The sequence below is a fragment of the Stenella coeruleoalba genome (assembly GCF_951394435.1).
Source record: "Stenella coeruleoalba genome assembly, chromosome: X".
NCBI classification, from domain to species: Eukaryota; Metazoa; Chordata; class Mammalia; order Artiodactyla; family Delphinidae; genus Stenella; species Stenella coeruleoalba.
The window spans coordinates 868826-878648 of record NC_137152.1 but is presented as its reverse complement, the minus strand read 5'-3'; the positions used below and the strand labels follow the sequence as shown (position 1 = coordinate 878648).

The window sequence follows — 9823 nt, the reverse complement described above, 5'->3', positions numbered from 1 at the left end:
TGTTGCCTTTTACAGAGGAATTTCAGGCCCATGCTGGACAAAACCGCTGCCCTCACCACCAGCCCGATCAGGACCACAAGGAAGTTCTTCTCTGGGAAACCTGATGGGACAGAGGCGCAGAGGGTCAGGAGTGACCGGGTGGTCAGGTTTGCACACGTCGGCTACCAACCCGGTATCAGACTGTGGGGCGGGGGAAGCAGGGCTGAGCAGAGGAGGAGAGAACTTCCAGACAGGGGCCTGAGGAACGTGCGAATCTTGGCAGTGAAGAATCGATTCTTCTGCGATCCTGTCCCACCCCACCCCACCCCTTTTCACTGTCCCCATATTTCCCACCCTGCTGCTCACAAGACAGGACCCACCAATTACATTTCCACGAGGGCACAGCTAATACCACACAATGCCTTCCTTCTCAATGGATATTAACTTTCAGTACTGCACTACATAACCAAAGGAATGAATGTGTAATTGTGAAATGTCAAGGATGAGAGAAAGGGGTGTGTGTGTGTGTGTGTGTGTGTGTGTGTGTGTGTGTGTGTGTGTTGTTTTCATTTTAATTGCAAATGAGGCTTTTCTGGGGGAACTCTGACTTGACTCGTGTAGCCTGGACCCCTTCTGCAAGCCATAAACCCACTGCCTATGGGGAAGGAGGCTCAGACATGGATTTGGTAGTTCCTCTCTGGGGAAGGGGTGGGGCAGCCTGTATGTCTTTTAGGCATTCAACAGGTGCATACTTAGAGCTCATGCCCTGTTGGCTGCTAATGAATCCCGAGGGAGCCCTGGAGGGAGGGACTGGGTGGATCCCGACCTTGTGGGTTTTCTGCTGGTCCTACAGGGCAGGCATGAGGCTGCATGAGGTGCCCTGTGGGTCTGCCAACCTTGAGCTTATGGGGCCAACCCTTGGCATTTCCTGCCAGGAACCAAGCCAGCCGTGCTGACAGATGGCAGCTGTCAGATTTTCAGGCAACTCGCTTTGTGATACCCCTCCCGGCCCCCTGAAGGAGGGAGGCACTCTGGAGGTCAGAGCCCCCTCATGTGGGGAGAGAAGTGGGGACACCCTGGCTGACCCCACGAGGCTGACATCCCTGGGGTGGGGGGTGACGGGCAGCCAAAGCCTCAGACATCCCAGTGAGATCGAGGCAGGAGTGACCACAGCAGCTTGTGTTCCTGTGGTTGCAGCTGGGTGGGGCCCTCCCCATAGGGTTACCCCAGAAACATGGGAGGGCGCGTAGGGCCGCAGGACAGGCTGCAGGATGTGTGTTTAATCAGAGAGCTTGCAGGACCCACCCTGGGGCCCCTCTGCTGGGAGGGGCCCTGCAGTTGGCTCAGTGGACCCCCGTAAAGATATGTCCCCATCCTATACCCTGAGAACGGGACCTTATTTGCAAAGAGAGTCTCTGCAGATGTGATGCAGTGAAGGGTCTGAGATGAGGTCCTCCTGGAGGAGGGTGGCCCTACATCCAATGACAGGGTCCTTCTAAGAGACAGAAGATTCCTTCCTACCAACCAACCTCTGTACTGTTACCATTCTATAGGAGAATGGTTTCCAGGAGCACATAATCTTTTAACAGTTCAGTTATTAATGTGCAAGTTTTTAAGTTATAGAACAAACATTAAAATTGCACTTACAGTTACCTCCTCGCAAAATGGAGATTCAATGAGATAATGCATATACCTGACTGTTTTGTAAGCTCTTAATGAAGGTGAAACTATTTGAAATAAAAGAGAAACTGACCCCCCCCCCAAAAAAGAAGGAAGGTCAAGCAGCAGGATTCAGAGGAAGGGCCCCTGCTTCCCTCCCCCCTGGCCAGGCATCGGTGGCCTCGGGTGTTCCCGGGAGACTCACCGAAGTGCTGCATGGAGCTCCATTCACTCCAGATTTTATAGGACACGCGCTTCACACGCATGCGGGCGGTGTGCTCTCCCTTCACGGCAGAATCGGGCCTTCGCTACTCATTTTTATCACCTCCTCTTTGCAAAACCTTTAAAAGAAAAGAGGATCTTGTGATGGACTTTGGTGACAAACGCCAGGCTGGGAACAGGGCGAAGGCAGAGCGTGTGCACATTGCAGGAGAGCGTCCTGACAGCGGGCGGACACCTGGGACCCGCTTCCTCGGTCCATATTCCCCTCCCTCCCCGCAATGGCAGGGCCCTAAGGGGTTTTGCCGGCTTGCACCTGGGTCTCACAGCTGTCCGTCTGTGCCCACATCTCGGGCAGGGTCCCCATGCCCTTGGGAAGTGAGGTTGGGGTTATTCTGATTCTTTCTACACAGAGGACAGATCCTTCACTTCATCACATCTGCAAAGGCTCTGCTTCCAAATGAAGTCCCATTCTGTGGTTCTGGGTGGACATGACTTTTAGGGGGACGCTTTCAGGTCGCTGCACTGTGTACTGAGAAGGTGTCAGTAGCTCCATTGGGAAGAAGGACGTTGCTCTCTCCTCGGGGCGGGTGACAACCGGCTCCTTGAGCTGAGTCAGAGGCATTTGGGAAATCACAGCTTCACCATCGGAGACAAAGCCCGGTGACCCCTAAAGGGGCTCAGTGGGACCCGGGGCTGAGCTGTGCTGGCTGCCCGCTGAGGGCTCAACTTCGAGCATCTAAGACCCAAGCAGGGAGGCTGCAGAGAAAGGAAGGGGTACTTACGGGGTCTCGCTTAGAGAGGCTGCCCTGTAGAGACAGAACAAAGGAAAGATGGTAAGTGGCTCTCTTCTCAGCCTGGTCTGCAAATGTGGGAACCCCCTCGGAACCCCAGGATGGGTATGAAATGATTTTAAGCAGAAGATATTTGGGATTCAACAGATGCAGGAAAAATAAGCCTTCTCGGAGTTTCTCTTATCAGACTGAAAGCAAAAACTTCTGGGAGTGAAGCATGCCATAAATTCCCTCGGGGACACTTCACTCCCAGGAAAGGGTTGAAACCGTCATAAATTCTGTCTCCAGGGAAGTTTTATGGCCTTGAAGACAGTACCACTGTACTGGCATAAACAAACATTCTCACAGACTTTCTTATGCACCATTTGTTCTCCTAGAAACCCATCTGTCTTTCCTAAAGATACCCATCTGTAGGAAATTCCCTGGCGGGCCAGTGCGCTTTCCCTGCCGTGGACCCGGGTTTGCAAGAAAGCCATTTTTTTTTTTTCTCCCATTGAAGCCTCTTCTCCCTTCTTTCCTTTCCCCTATTCATTTAGGAAGAAAAGTTCCTAAGTTCAGCTATTTCAAAGTGAGTTCTTTTGTGCACTCCGTACGGATAGGAATCAATGTTGCCTTTTGTGACGGGGCCCCTGCTCTAACGGGACTTGCTTTCCGAAGAAAGCAAATGTGGATGAAAAAAAAAAGCGGAATCTTTACAACTTTGGGTGAGGCAAGCCAGTTTGCTAGGTACTACAATGTCTTTTGTCTTTCAATGACAAAAGAAAACAAGATAAGTGAACGTTTTCAGAAAGGAATGAGCAGGGCTTCCCTGCTGGCGCAGTGGTTGAGAGTCCGCCTGCCGATGCAGGGAACACGGGTTCGTGCCCCGGTCCGGGAAGATCCCACATGCCGCGGAGCGGCTGGGCCCGTGAGCCATGGCCGCTGAGCCTGCGCGTCCGGAGCCTGTGCTCTGCAACGGGAGAGGCCACAACAGTGAGAGGCCTGCTTACCGCAAAAACAAACAAACAAACAAACAAAAAAACAAAACCAAAAGAAAACAAAGATAAAGTTGCTAATTTCCTGACACTTTCAGACCAGAGGAGGATTTTAGAACCTAGAGCCACTAGCCAGATGAAGGAGATGGGTGTTTTCTTCCTGGATGTTTGGACATTTTAGACCGGTGCCCCCCCCCCCCGGGGCCTTGAGGAAACATTTCTGGACTGTGGGACAGCATTTAACGTGACGACCCCAGCGAGGCCTCATGTGTAATTCACTGTATGTCTATTCGTCGTCAGTGACAAGATAAGAAAACAAAACCTCTTTGGGGGGTCACAGGAACTCTTGTCAAACCTGCACCTTCATCAGAGAGCTTGAACGACGTTCGTTACGGGGTACCATCTGCTACAGGTTTTAGACGCACTTGATGAACACGCTGAATGTATGGTAAGATGATTTTGCGGGGTAGGGGATGTTTAGGGTGTTACGAAAATTTAACTTCGCCCACAGGTATGATATAGGATTCAAAAAGGCTCTTGTTATAAATTAAACCAGCAAAGTTGTAACCAAATTCCCAGGGAGGGAAGAGCCCATAAGACGGTATCACTGAGCTGAGAAATCATTCTTTCTTTTCAGCTAAAAGCTACTGACAGGGACTTCCCTGGCAGTGCAGTGGTTAGGACTCTGTGCTTCCACTGCAGGGGGTGCAGTTTCCGTCCCTGGTCGGGGAACTAAGATCCTGCAAGCCATGCGATGCAGCCTCAATAAATAAATAAATAAAGGTCCTTTTTGGAATCATGCAGACGTTTTGATATCTAAGGGTAGGCATTCTATCAAAGCTCATATATATATAGAAACAAGCAGCGGGAAGGTTACGAAAAAGATCATAACGAGAGCTGCTAGGGATGCTGACGACCCAGCACCCTCAAGCGCTGTTTGTGGGGATCTAAAATAGTGCAGCTGCCTTGGAGAACAGTCTGCCATTAACCTGCTCGAGCTGCCATAGCAAATACCATTAGTCGAGGGGTTTAAACCACAGACGCTTATTTCCCACAGTTCTGGGGCTGAATGTCTAAGATCAGGGCACTGGCATGGCTGGGTTTCTGGAGAAAACCTTCTTCTTGTCCTTCGGACAGCCACCTTCTCACTGGGACCTCACGTGATGGAGAGAGGGGCTCTGGTGCATCTTCTTCTCTTTTAAGGACACTAATCTCATCATGGGGGCCCCACCCTCATGACCTCATCTAACCCTAATTAATCACCTCCCAAAAGCCTCACCTCCTAACACCATCCCATGGGGGGTCAGAGCTTCAGCATATAAATGTTGGGGAGCACACAGCAAAAAGCAGGCAGTTCTTAGACCTTATAAAGCCAGACATACAGTTCCTATGCGGCTCGGGAATTTCACTCTCAGGTATTTACCCCAAATAAACGAAGAATCCCTTCCACAGAAAGACTTGTACCCAAATGTCATACAGCGGCTTGATTTTTTTGTCACCCCAAACTGGGAATGACCAAAGCGCCCATCAGTGGGAAAATGCACCTAGCAACTGTGATACAGACGTGCGCTGGGTTGGAGTGAGATTCATCTATGAAAAGCACCGAGCTCCCCGTATACTCAAGGGCGTGGACCAATCTCAAAACACGCTGAGCTAAAAGAAAGCCAGACCACAGGATTCATACCGTGGGCTTCCCTCTCTAGGAAACTCGGGAGATGGTGCATCTCATCTACAGGGGCTGGGGTGTCCCCTGGCTGAGGGAGGGACAGGGAATCCAGAGGCAAGCATTCCACATCGTGCTTGTGACACGGGTTTGTCCACTTGCTAAACCGCACGAGGCTGCACGAAGGATGTTCAAATCATCCCTCCGTCCGGCAGATTTTCCAGAAGACCTTAGAGTTGTTAGCTAGGAGATGTTGAATTAGGAGAGATGTGACTGCCCCCTCCCCACTCACCACACCCCTCCCGGGATTAGAGAAGGAGATCCCAGCCCTGGTAGATGTTTGTGCTGCCCTCAGCAATGGGGTCCCCGGCTGCCCTGAACTTTTAGGACCGCACAGGGTGATGCGGGGTGGGAAAGACCCGGTGCGCAGTGTCACCACGCAGAGTACTAACCCCACGGGCTGGCTGGTCCCAGGGACCCTGAGGGCTGCATCGCCCTGAAAGCTCAGGGATGGAACACCTTGAGGGCACCCTGGGGAGAGACAGGCCCTGCCCCTGCAGGATGGCGTGTGGGTCAGTGAGTGAGTCAACGAGTCCACGTCCCGTTTCCCCCTCTGACCTGGCCGCCCACGATGGACCGGGGTCCCTGGCGTGGACCCCAGAGGCAGCAGGCTTCACCCACGGCCGGGGTCTGTCCCCTGTGTCTCAATGAGAGGGGGGGCCTCCCCGGGACCCTCAGGTCCTGCAGGTCAGCCACTGCCCGCTGGGGACTCCACTGAGAAAGACAGAGACAGAGAGACACCGCCGGAAATAGTGCAAGTTGGCGGTGACTCAGTTTGTACTGCGGTCTGTCCGCAAATGACATTTCCTGAACTGTCACTATTCTGTGTTCCTTCCGTGTTTCATCACCTAAAACAGAGAGTCTGCCGAGACACGGTTTTCCTTCCAGAGACCCTGATACGCTTTGCAGATATTCGCCTTTTATTTCCCTGCTGTTCCCCTAGCCTCTCCCCCCTGGCCCTTTAATATTATTATCATCCTCGTTACTAACGGACAAGTTGTTCAGCAGGTTTCGGTTTTCGGAGACGCTCAGCGGAAGGCACGGAGTTCCCATGGACCCCTCTCCCACCCTCTCCCAGGTTCCCCTGTTACCCTCCTATTATGGGATATCCCGCGTTGGGCGGTGCATCTGTTACCATGGATACGTCGATACTGATAACATTGTTCTTAGCCGGGATGTCGTGTAGCCACACGGAACCGGTTCCCTGTCGGAACCAGGGCTTCCAAAGCCCCAGAACCCACTTTTCTATTTCTTTTTTTCCGCATATGAAACAGAGAAGTGGCAGCTGCCATGGGGGGAGGATTGGGCTCCAGACTCTACCCTCATCCCCGCTTTCCTTGCCCTCCTTCCGCACCCCCAACCCATCTATGAATTTCTTTTTGTGTTTCAACAAGAAGTGGGGCCCTTTACTAATGAACTCAGCCGTGTTCCTTCCTTAGGGGGTTTACGACCATCCGGTGTTTTGTGGTTTGTGAGCAGGGACTGTGCTGGTGACAGAGGAGGGTCCGTTCGTCTGATCTGGGTGGCCGGGCTGGACTTGAGGATTTGAGCTGGCGGGGTGGGGAAGGGGCTTCTGGGTTTGCTCCCTGAGTCCAGGTGGGTGGTCACGGGTCCCTGGTCCTGGACACCCTCCCCCCATGTGAGATGCCCCGGCAGGTCTTGTCTTGTAGGGCTGGACCCCTGTGTCCCTGTGGGGGGGTGATGCCTGGTCCCGGAGACTACTGGGCCCCCCCTCCTGTGGGTGGCCTTCCCGCAGCACCCCAGCTTCTCCATCCCAGGGAGGCCTCAGCCCCCAGAGCACCGGGGTCCCCGGTGCAGCCCTGAGGAGGAATCAGTGTGCTGGGGTGAGGCAGGAAAGTGCATCCTCAGGGCTCCAAGAAAGTCAGGAAAATCCTGGCTTTATTCCGGGCTCTTCCCTCCCCACCCCATACTAGCCCCTCCAGACCCAGTACAGACAAAAGTCTCAGCACAAGCCCCTCCCCTTCCACCCCTCCCCTCCCCAAGCCTCAGGGCTCTGTTCAGGGACTTTGTGGGCCTCCCTGGAATTCCCACAACCCAGTGGAGCAAGCACTGTCTTCAATCCCATTTCACAGATGCGGCCCAGAGAGGGCAAGCAGGCTGCCCAAAGTCACACAGCCTTGACGGCATATCCCCTGTGCGCACTTGGGGACTGTTGCCTGGAGTTCCGAGTTGGCACTCAGCGAAACAAAGAAAGCATTGCTCTCTGAGCAGGTACGGCAAACACCCAAAGACCCTGCAGGGCGGGTATGGCCCAGTCACTCAGTGCCGGTGGGGATGTGCAGAGGGGTCCCCAGAACGGGGTGGAGGTCATTTATGACATTGGGGGATCCACGTAGTGCGATGCCGTAGTGAGCAGATTCCCAGCCTCACCCTGTTGGGGAAACATAATTAACCCCAAGCCTCCTGCGAACCCAGGAAACCTCCCCACAATGACTGGAGGGGAAGAACACAGTTTTATCACTGAAGGAGCCCAAAACCAGGAAGGGACGCCCATCACAGGCTGAGACCTGGCAGGGACCGGAAAAGTCCCACCTTCTCGCACAGCCCGGAGGGGACGACCAACCCCAGCCTCCTTGTCGGGATAAACGATCACTATTTCCTGAAGCAACAGGCCTTGACTGCCCCGCGGGCCGCGCAGCGTTTGCCCTAAACCCCCTGGCTTATAGGGGCCCCATCTACGGTAACCAGCTGCCTCTCCCCAGAGAAAGAAAACACACGTCTCCCAGCTTTAGTGCCAGGAGGTACGTGTGCAACTTGGAGCGAGGTCGTCCTTGCCCTGATGTCACAGAAGAGAGAGTTCAAATCATCTTTCTTGGCCTCCCACCTTCTGAGACGGCCCACACTCTGTCTGTGGTGTGTGTTTCTCTCTAAATAAAGAAAAACAAATATCATATAATATCACTTCCATGTTGAATTTAGAAAAATGGTACAGATGGACTTATTTGCAAAGTAAACACAGAGTCACGAGATGTAGAGAACAAACGTATGGTTACCAAGGGGGGGTGGGGGGGTGGGATATACTGGGCGACTGGGACGGACATCTATACACACTACTATGTATAAAATAGGTAACTAAGGAGAACCTGCTGTATAGAACGGGGAACTCCACTCAGTGCTCTGCGGTGACCCGAATGGGAAGGAGGGGACAGGTGTATATGTATAACTGATACACTTAGCAGTACAGCAGAAACTCACACAACAATGTAAAGCAACTCTACTCCAGTAAAAATTAATTTTAAAAATAAATAAAATTATTTTCCTTCATTTTAATTTGTGTCTGTCCTTACAAATCTCATTTACCTGACCTTCACCTCAGAGAGGGCATGCACTGGGGTTACCGGCCAAAAAGCGGCCTGTGTTTGGAGGGCCTGTGAGCTAAGAATAAATTGTTACATTTTTAAAGGGTTGTTAAAAAAAAAAAAAAGAGAGACTGGATCTGGTTGACAGATGCGCGTGGCCTGCGGAGCCTGGAATGTCTGGTTTTCACAGGAGCGAACGTTTGCGGACGCTTGGGGAAAGTGGTTGGAGGTAGGGCTGTGGGTGCAGGTTGGGGGCACTTTGGGGCAGGGCTGGGGGTTAGGGGTGCACACAGTCGGGAAGGAGCCTCTTTAGAGGGGCGTGTGGGCAGAACTGTGTTCCTTCCAAAGCGGTAAGTCCACCTCTGGACGCCCCAGAACCTCAGAAAGTGACTTAATTTGGAAACAGGGACTCTGCAGAGGTGATGGAGGGAAGGGTCTGAGATGAGGTCCTCCTGGATGAGGGTGGCCCTACATCCAGTGACAGGGTCCTTCTAAGACACAGAAGAGGAGGGACCCAGACACAGAGAAGCCACGTGCAGACAGGGGCAGAGACGGGAGGGAGGCGGCCACAAGCCCAGGGACACCTGGAGCCCCCAGAAGCTGGAAGAGGCAGGAAGCACCCTCCCCTGGAGCCTCTGGAGGGGGCGTGGCCCTGGGACACATTGACCTCAGACGTCTGGTCCCCAGGATGGGGGAGGATGGATGCCTGTGGTGTTTAGCCCCCCGGTCTGCGTCATTTGCTGCTGCCGCCCCAGGACACCGTCCATGCTTCCCCCCAACCCCGGCCCTCCCGCCTGTACATCCAGACCCAGATTCTCCTCCAAAGGTCCCCATTTCCCCCCACCCAGCCATCACTGCCCCTGCTCCCTGGTCCCCGGCAGTGTGGAGACCCCTCGCCCTGCCCGGAATCCCCTCTCCGGCCTCCACGAGAGCCAGCACTGGCTCAGCTTTAGTTGTTCCCGGGAGAACCCTTTCCCCCCAGTACGGGGCTGAGAGCTCACCCTCAACTACGAGGTGCTTCCGAGTCCTCTGCCCCCGGATCACGTCACTCACACGCCGTCCACGTCCTTCCCTGCTGTCCAATGGTCGGCTGCCTCAGCAGGAGGAGAGCTCCATTGGGGCGGGACTTTTCTTCTGTCTCCGCCTTCCAGGGCC

General features: G+C 53.6%; 1 long non-coding RNA gene across 1 annotated transcript; it reads left to right on the top strand.

Annotated features, from left to right (window-relative positions):
* The first annotated feature begins 3537 nt into the window (after nt 1-3537).
* On the top strand, nt 3538-8342 carry LOC307180058. Its single transcript, XR_013825657.1, has 3 exons — nt 3538-4073; nt 7442-7580; nt 7785-8342. It is a non-coding gene; the product is annotated as an uncharacterized lncRNA (long non-coding RNA).
* The last annotated feature ends 1481 nt before the right edge of the window (nt 8343-9823 follow it).